The sequence below is a fragment of the Podarcis vaucheri genome, assembly GCF_965113315.1.
Source record: "Podarcis vaucheri genome assembly, chromosome: 15".
Lineage (NCBI taxonomy): Eukaryota > Metazoa > Chordata > Lepidosauria > Squamata > Lacertidae > Podarcis > Podarcis vaucheri.
In genome coordinates this window covers 23,848,522-23,856,697 of record NC_138753.1, presented here as the reverse complement: position 1 = coordinate 23,856,697, position 8,176 = coordinate 23,848,522, and the positions used below count along the sequence as shown (strand labels likewise).

General features: G+C 47.9%; 1 protein-coding gene across 4 annotated transcripts in view; it reads left to right on the top strand.

Annotated features, from left to right (window-relative positions):
• The first annotated feature begins 238 nt into the window (after positions 1 to 238).
• Positions 239 to 8,176, top strand: part of GRIK4 (glutamate ionotropic receptor kainate type subunit 4) — a 468,306-nt gene continuing 460,368 nt past the window's right edge. For 3 of the 4 annotated variants that reach the window (XM_082200947.1, XM_082200945.1, XM_082200948.1), the window contains exon 1: positions 239 to 386. The gene's annotated coding sequence lies outside the window, so the exon portion shown is untranslated. Of the gene's footprint in view, positions 387 to 1,434; positions 1,517 to 8,176 lie in introns of those variants that run through there. The other variant, XM_082200946.1, reaches the window with a different exon arrangement.

Below are 8,176 nucleotides of genomic sequence, written 5' to 3'. Positions count from 1 at the left end.
TAATAATTCGAACGTGCTGTTTTGCTTTGGGTGCCTAATTTTATTTTAGAAATCTGGCACCATATTTCTAACCACACACACATAAACACTTGCACCCTAACCCCTCTCTCTCCCCGCCACGTTCGAACACCCCGCACCCGGGATTTTTCTGGCACCTTGCGCTTCCTCCGCTCGCCACCCGGGGGCGCCCTTGGGCTCGTTCTCTCCCGGTGCTCCTTGGACGCGGTTTCGCCGCCGCCGCCGCCGGATCGCAGCGCGTCGCTTCTGCGAGCCCCAGCAGCTGCAACAAGCCGCCTCATCTCCCCGGCTGCAGCGAGTGCGTGCGTCGGGGGAAGCAAAACCTGAGCCGGCCAGCCTGCAGATCCCAGCCCGGGAGAGCCACTCAGGTAGGAGAAGCCTGCACTGCTGCTGCTGCTGCTGCTAGAAGCGCCCCGCCTCCGGTTCAGCTGCAGCCCGGCGCCCGCCGAGCTCGGCTTCCCCCCTGGCCAGAGAGAGAGCCGCGGCAACCGCTTCTCTCTGGACCCGCCGCAAGCGGAGCCAACCGGGCAGAGCCTGCTGCGCTTCCATCTTGCACCTCCAGGGGTAACAAGAGGGTGGTTGGGGGGGGTGGCTTGGCTCCTTTCGCTCCCCGAGCCCTCTTACCCTCGGACTCCTGGGTCCTATCTATTCAAGAGAGAGACTCCCCCCTCCCCGATCCGGGATGCTCCCCCCCTCTCCCTTTAAGGAAGGATGCCACAGGACCCCTTTTCCCTCTGAGAGGTCTAAACCGTGCCGTCCTTTCTTAGGGGAAGCCTGGAAGGCGCCGACGAGCTCTCATCTTCCAGGACTCCTAGGGACCCGGGCTTTGGGGGGGTAGCCCCATCTTTTTCGGGGCGCCCTCTGCAAACCAGGACTCTACCGCCGCTCCCCTCCTCCCCGCCCCATGCGCCCAGATAAGGATGGCAGTTGGTCCTCAGTTTCCTAAACTTAGTTCCTCCCGACCCATCTCGGGGTGCCCTTCACCGTCTTGGGCTCCCGTGCCCCCCAGGAATAAGGGGCCGCGCTCTCCTTCTATGCCTCTGGTCGGTTTCAGTGGGCGACTCCAATTCCTCCCCTCTTCCCCTATTCATTGGTCCTTGCCCTTCCTCCTTGGCCAGAATGCCCACTTCGCTATATTGGGTCCCAGTCTCCTTTTTGGGGAGCGAAGATGATTTTCCCCCATTCCTCTCTCTCCCCCCGCATTGTGACACCCCTTTTCTGATTCCCATCAAACTCTGCCTCCATGCTTCTGGGGGCTCACGTCCCCTGAAGAGCTTCCGTGCTGCTGGTGATTAAATCTCCTCATCGGCAGGGAGCGAGGAACTCAACATCACACTTGTGTGTGTATCCACAAAATGGTTGTGTAGCGTGGTGGCTGGCGGAGGCGGCGGCGGGGAGGGGGGGGGAGAGAACTCCAGAGACCGTATGCGTGGAGGTTGCTGTGATCGTCTGTTTTGAAAGGCTGGGGAGGCGAAGAGGCAGCTGAGGAACGCCAAGGGTGGGTCTCTGGAGTGTATAAAATGACTAAGATCGTTCTTTGTGTGCGTGAGAGAGAAAGAAAGTGAGATAATACACCTGTTTGTAAGGGGAAATGCAATAGGCACCGTGGCTTGTTGTTACTTCTTCCTAGAGGGGGAGAAAGTGCTGAAAGGGGAAAGTAGTTGCCGTGGCATGGAAAGTAAAATGTGGGGAGAGAGGAAGGAAGGAAGGAAGGAAGGAAGGAAGGAGGTGTTGAGACGATGGATGCTTTGCAGTGTGTATCAATGCTTGGGAGGGGTAGGTGTTTTTTGGGAGCGATGGCTGGTGCAAGAGGGTGGAAGGGGGGCAGTGGGGAGGTGTTGGGGGACGGACGGACGAGTGATGGATACCTTGAAGGAACAGGATGGAGCACAGTGGTGGCAGGTGGGTGGAGAAGGAGATGACAGCCTGGGAGATGGATGGGCAGCTTAAGGGAGGAGGGATGGATGGATTGCTTAGATAAGTTATGTTCAATTTCTCAAAACATGCCTTAAATGATTTCTAAGCATTTTGTTCTTGGGGGCGGAGGTGGGGGAGTTGATGAGATCTACCAGGTCCCTGGGAGCTGTTTCCTGCTCTTGTGATGCTTTCAAGAGCAGGCCTTGGGGGGGGGGGGAATGTCACCTTGTCCTCATTCAGGCTTCGGAGGAGAGGCTGGCTGAATGGGAGACGGGGGCATCTTTTCTCACCGAACCATAGTGTTGTCTGCGCAGATGCATAACCCATTCATCATTTGAATCATGTTGCATTTTTCTGTTTACCGTTTGCAAATGCCGCCATTGTCACTGCATCTGTTAGTTCCTCAAGATGCTACGCTTGGGTCTTCTGTCTTGACTGGAAAGAAACCGGGTCCTTGTTTGCTAGGGTCAAAGAGAATAGTGGCTCCCTGGGTAGCTCAAATAGTGAGGCTATTGCTTCAAAGTATGCATTTCTTTTCACAAAGTTGTCTTGCAATATGTAACTAGGATGGGCAGAAAGGCAACATTCAGTCTGGATGGGACGGTTGTGGTGGCAAGGTGCAATCAAAACTCAGAAAAGTGCATGGGCAGTTGTTTTAGTACTCTCAGATGGTGCAATGTGTCCTTTTCATTCAGAAAGAATTAGGCATGAGTATGAAACCCAAGTTATTGCATTGCTGGGAGGCTTAGTAAGGGCAGCAGGCTAGCTTCTTATTGGCTTGCAGCCTAACACAGTCAAGCACATCAGATGCCGAACATTGTTGGGGAGGAAGGAGAACAAAATCTGAATCACAAGGCTCTCCTTTTGTTACTAGCTGCTGCTCAAAGGAGTAAGTGCTCCCCAAACTAATAATTTTGGAGCATCTCTCCCCCACCCGAAGCCCTGCCTGACTTGTGCATAGAGATGACTAGTGATGCTAGACACTTGCAAATCACTTGGGAACATGAGTTTGCATAGACTAGGAAATAGAATTAAGCTGGGAGTCAACTGGGTGTAAATAGTTTTTTTAAATCAATGAATGCCCTGTTCTGTGTATATGTGATATGTTATCAGAGCCTGTTGGTACAATCAGAACAGAAACATCCCTGGTGGCTTTCCAGGGCTGAGCTGATGACGGTAGAACTAATGCCTGAAAGTGGGGTCCAGTTTCACTGGGATAATCCCAAATAATGTTACCTATCTATATATTAGGGATGCGGGTGGCTCTGTGGGTTAAACCACTGAGCCTAGGACTTGCCGATCAGAAGGTCAGCGGTTTGAATCCCCGCAATGGGGTGAGCTCCAGTTGCTCGGTCCCTGTTCCTGCCAACCTAGCAGTTCAAAAGCACATCAAAGTGCAAGTAGATAAATAGGTACCAATCTGGCGGGAAGGTAAACGGCGTTTCCATGCGGTGCTCTGGTTCGCCAGAAGTGGCTTAGTCATGGTGGCCACATGACCTGGAAGCTGTACGCCGGCTCCCTTGGCCAATAAAGCAAGATGAGTGCCGCAACCCCAGAGTCGGTCACGACTGGACCTAATGGTCAGGGGTCCCTATACCTTTATCTATATATTGTTTTTTCTCCAAAGAGTTCAAGGTATGGTTCTCTTCTCCCTTCCCATTTTAGCCTCACAACAACCCTGTGAGGTAGGCTAGGCTGGGGAAGAATAACTGGCCCAGTGTTGCCTAGTGACGAGCACCTGTGGGAGGGATGCAAGAGAGAGAAAAAACCTTTTAACTGTTTTTGTTTCAGAAGGGGCTTGAAGTGCCCAGTGGGTTCTGAGAAGACTTCTATCCCTCTTTGGGGGTTGATCCAGCGTTGGACCTTAGGGGTCTCAAATTTCTGTGGCCCCAATCCACCTCTCATGCTCCATTCTGAATCATAGTTGTGGCATCCCAGGCAGCGCCCCTGAGACTCCACGCCCAGTGCAACTGAATTGGTCCTAGTCCCCTAAACCTGCCCCTGTCTGATTTCAGCACTAGTTTCTTTGCTCAGGGGCTTCAGTCTCCTACCTGGAATTTTTGAGCATCCCTTACCACATTGACTGGGCACTGCATGGTCAATCTTTGCCTGAGTGGCAAGGGGGGGGGCAACAGGCTGGTCCTCTGCCTGGATCAACTACCCACCTCTGGTATGCCTTGCCCATCAACCTGTCCCTGCCCATGGCCAACTACATGCCCCTGGGAATAGCTCCACATTCAGGCCAGGAAGGGCCATTCCATCCCCTGCTTTGTATGCACAACATCTGGAACTAGCTCACAGGTAGACAGCTCCTGAATGCAGAGGCTCCATTAGCCATTGTGAACAGTAAAGGTTAATCCCCCATGGACAATTTGTATAGAGAGTTTCAGATGTTCAAAGCGCTTTCATGCCACAATGGTCCTGTTTGGCGTCCCTAAGGCCAAGTGAAGAGCTGAGATTTGAATCCAGAGCCTCTGTGCGAACAGAAACCCGTTGGTTCTTTGCTGCAAATACTTTGCACTTCCTCCTCATCCATTGGCTTTATTGTTTTCCCAAACCGGGCAGCAGGATTTGTCCTTCAAGGTTGCGACCCTTGGGAAAGTTAATCTCATATGCACACGTTACACAGCTGAGCCTTTGTTTGATTCCCACTCTTTTCTCCAGTTCCTGCGGAGAAGGTAGTTCAGTTGCCAGACGGAGACCTGGAGCTGCCTCCCAGCTGTTGGCAGGAGATGGCAGGCGTTTGCCCGCTGTCTCTCTCAGCCGTGAAATGATGGTCAGAGACCAGCATTTGAATGCAACTTTCTGGGGTGAAGTCCTGGCGAGTGGCGCCTGGGATCAAAAGATGCTCAGAAGAGGTGTTCTGTTTTGCCATGTGCATGGTAGTAAAAATAGATTGTGTAGAGGAGAAATGGGTGGGGTGGAGAACCACAGGAGGCTGTCTAAGACAAGGCCATCTAACTCTGTAGGGTCAACACTGTCTGGCAGCAGTCTCTCTCAGCCCTCCCTCAAGATGCCGGGGATTGAATTGGAGACCTTTTGCATGCAAAGCTAATGCTTTTCTTATAAGCTACAACCCTTCCCTTAAGATATGGGAAACTGTCTAAACAATCCTAATACTTAATGACATGTGATGTCTAAAAGATTGGTGAAAAGATCTATCTAAGTTTATCTGGAGAGGGAAGAAATCTAGGATAAAACAGAAGGTTCTCATTGATACGAAAGACAGAGGATGTTTTGCACTCCCAGATTTGGAATTATATTTTGAAGCTGCCTGCCTGTGTTGGATAAAAGACTGGATATTGCTAGAAAATACACAGCTGCCAGATTTGCAGGGTCATGATGTCAAACACACCTGGAACACTTCTATTTGGTATGGCAAAGCGGGAATACGTAGAAGCTTCGCCAACCACGTCATTAGAAAAAACTTAATTAAGATATGGGGAAAATACAAATATTTATTAGAAAACAAAACACCTAGGTGGTTATCCCCAATAGAAGCTGAAGCAAGGAAAAAGTAATAATATGAGTGATAACTGGGGGTGCCTATAATAAATTGTTAGACTTTTCAGAAGGAGAGCCAAAAATGAGAAAAATTGAAGAGATTAAAGAATATGTATTGGATTGGTTAAAATATCATCAAATCAAAATTTAAGGTAGATAAGAAATTGGGATTTGCAGAAAAACCATCACAGTTTGGAAAAGAAATACTATGATCCAGAGCTAAAATTTTATCTAAAATGTATAGGATTGGGAAGTGAAAGAAGAATTTGTAAAATCATCTATGATCAAATGGGCACAAGATGTGAGCCATAATATTGATTTAAACCGGTGGGAGCATTTGTGGAAAACAAATTTAAAATTCATTGCTAGTTACACGTTAAAAGAGAACTTTAAAAAAATGTTCCACAGGTGGTAAAGGTAAAGGAACCCCTGACCATTAGGTCCAGTCGTGGATGATTCTGGGGTTGTGGTGCTCATCTCGCTTTATTGGCCGAGGGAGCCGGCGTACAGCTTCCGGGTCATGTGGCCAGCATGACTAAGCCACTTCTGGCGAACCAGAGCAGTGCATGGAAACGCCGTTTACCACTTGACTCCAAATAAACCAGCTAAAATGTTTAGATCTAAAAGTGCCCTATGTTGGTAATATAAAGAAGCAATTGGCAGATTCATGGTGGCCTTGCAGAATAATAAAAGCATTCTGGGAGATGGTTTATAATGGACTTAAGAAAATGTTTAAAAGGACGTTTCCTAAAAACCCAGAAGCTTTCCTTCTGGGAATAATAACAACAGAAATCCCCCAAAATCACACTACATTATGGATGTATGTGACTGCAGCAGCCCGAACTCTAGTAGCACAAAAGTGGGGAACAGTTGCAGTACCATCAAGAGAAGAACGACACTTTAAAATATTAGAATATATAGAACTTGACAGCATGACAAATAGATTAAGAAATAAAGATGATAAAAATTTCAAAGAAGACTGGACATTATGCATAGATTACATATATGGAAAAAAATATTCCAGCAAGAAAATAAGTGTAACAGACTGAAAAAATACTCAGCAGTAGAGTGACAAAGTGGGATAATGTATGGTAATGAAAACAATTTAGTCGAGTAAGAAAACACAGTTTGAAAAGAAATCAGATGGGAAACCAGGGAAAGAGTGGAAGGGGAGTTAAAGTCAAGGTATTTAAGAGTGGAGGAACAAATTATGTTACAATTATTACTCACATACATTATGTGCTGTATTTAAGTTTTATTATTATTATTATTGTTATTATTATTATTACCTTGTGTTTGACTGCAACACAGTATGCATTGATCATATGATTAACATAAAAGCCAAAAGAAGGAGAAGAAGATATGGGAAACTGCTTTATACTGAGGCAGGCCATTCTCCCATCTAACTCAATATTGTCTACACTGACTGGCAGCAGCTCTCCAGGGTTTCAGGTAGCTGAGCTGGGTGCCCTCTGTTCAGACCTAATTCATAGACTTACAGAATTATAGAGTTGGAAGGGACCTGGAAGATCCTCTAGACCAATCCCCTACAATGAAGAAATGTCAACACATGGGTCCCCATCCATTTTGAAACCATACGAGACACTGCAAATGTGCTAGCCTGTTTTATTGCTAGGAGGACCAATTGGGTGCCGAAATCTCTCGCTCTTGCCACCCACTTTTCACACCGCTAGTAACAGCAGTGCACCGGCCAGCCTCGGAAGGTTGTGGTAAACAGATAGCTATCGTGGGATCACAGAGGTGAAAGGGAACACAAAAGGTCATCTGGTCCAGCCCTTTGCCATCCCCAATAGGTAACTGGTTAGGGAGTCTGGTGTGGCCTCTGTTCCACTTGCGCCATTAGGAATCTCTTCCATTTATTCTCTGTTTATTCACTGCTTAGATATCCCACCTTTTCCTCCAAGGGGCTAAAGGTGATGTGCAAGGCTTACCCTTCCCCATTTAACCCCCACAACAACCCTGGGAGGTAGGTTCAGCTGTGACAGGCAGGGGACTGGCCCAAGGTCACCCAGTGCATTTCATGGCTGAGGTGGGATTTGAACCCTGGTCTCCCAGGTCTTGATGATGATGATGATAATAAAATAATAATAATAATAATAATAATAATAATAATAATAATAATAATAATAATAATAATAATAATACCCTGTCCATCTGGCTGAGTTTCCCCAGCCACTCTGGGCGGCTCCTAATTGAATATTTAAAACAATACAGCATTAAATATGAAAAACTTCCCTAAACAGGGCTACCTTCAGATGTCTTTTAAAAGTAGGATGGTTGCTTGACATCTGATGGGTGGGTGTTAGACAGTGCAGGCGCCACTACCGAGAAGGCCCTCTGCCTGGTTCCCTGTAGCTTGGCTTATTGTGGTGAGGGAACCACCAGAAGGCCCTTGGCGCTGGATCTCAGTGTCCAGGCAGAATGGGCAGTCCCTGTTAGAGTGTCTTAGTCCAATACTCTAACCACTACACCACGCTGGCTTCCTGACCCTCAGTCAGAATCTCCTTTCCTGTAATTTGAACCCGTCATTTCAGGTCTGGTGCAATAGAGGAGACTTTTGCTCCATCATCTGCGTGACAGTCCTTCAGAAATGTGAAGGTGGCTCTCGTATTGCCTCTTAACCATCTAGTGTCCAGACTAAACATACTCAACTCTTTCAGCCTTTCCTTATAGATCTCTAGGCATCTCACAACCTTTGAGATCCAGTGTAGTGTAG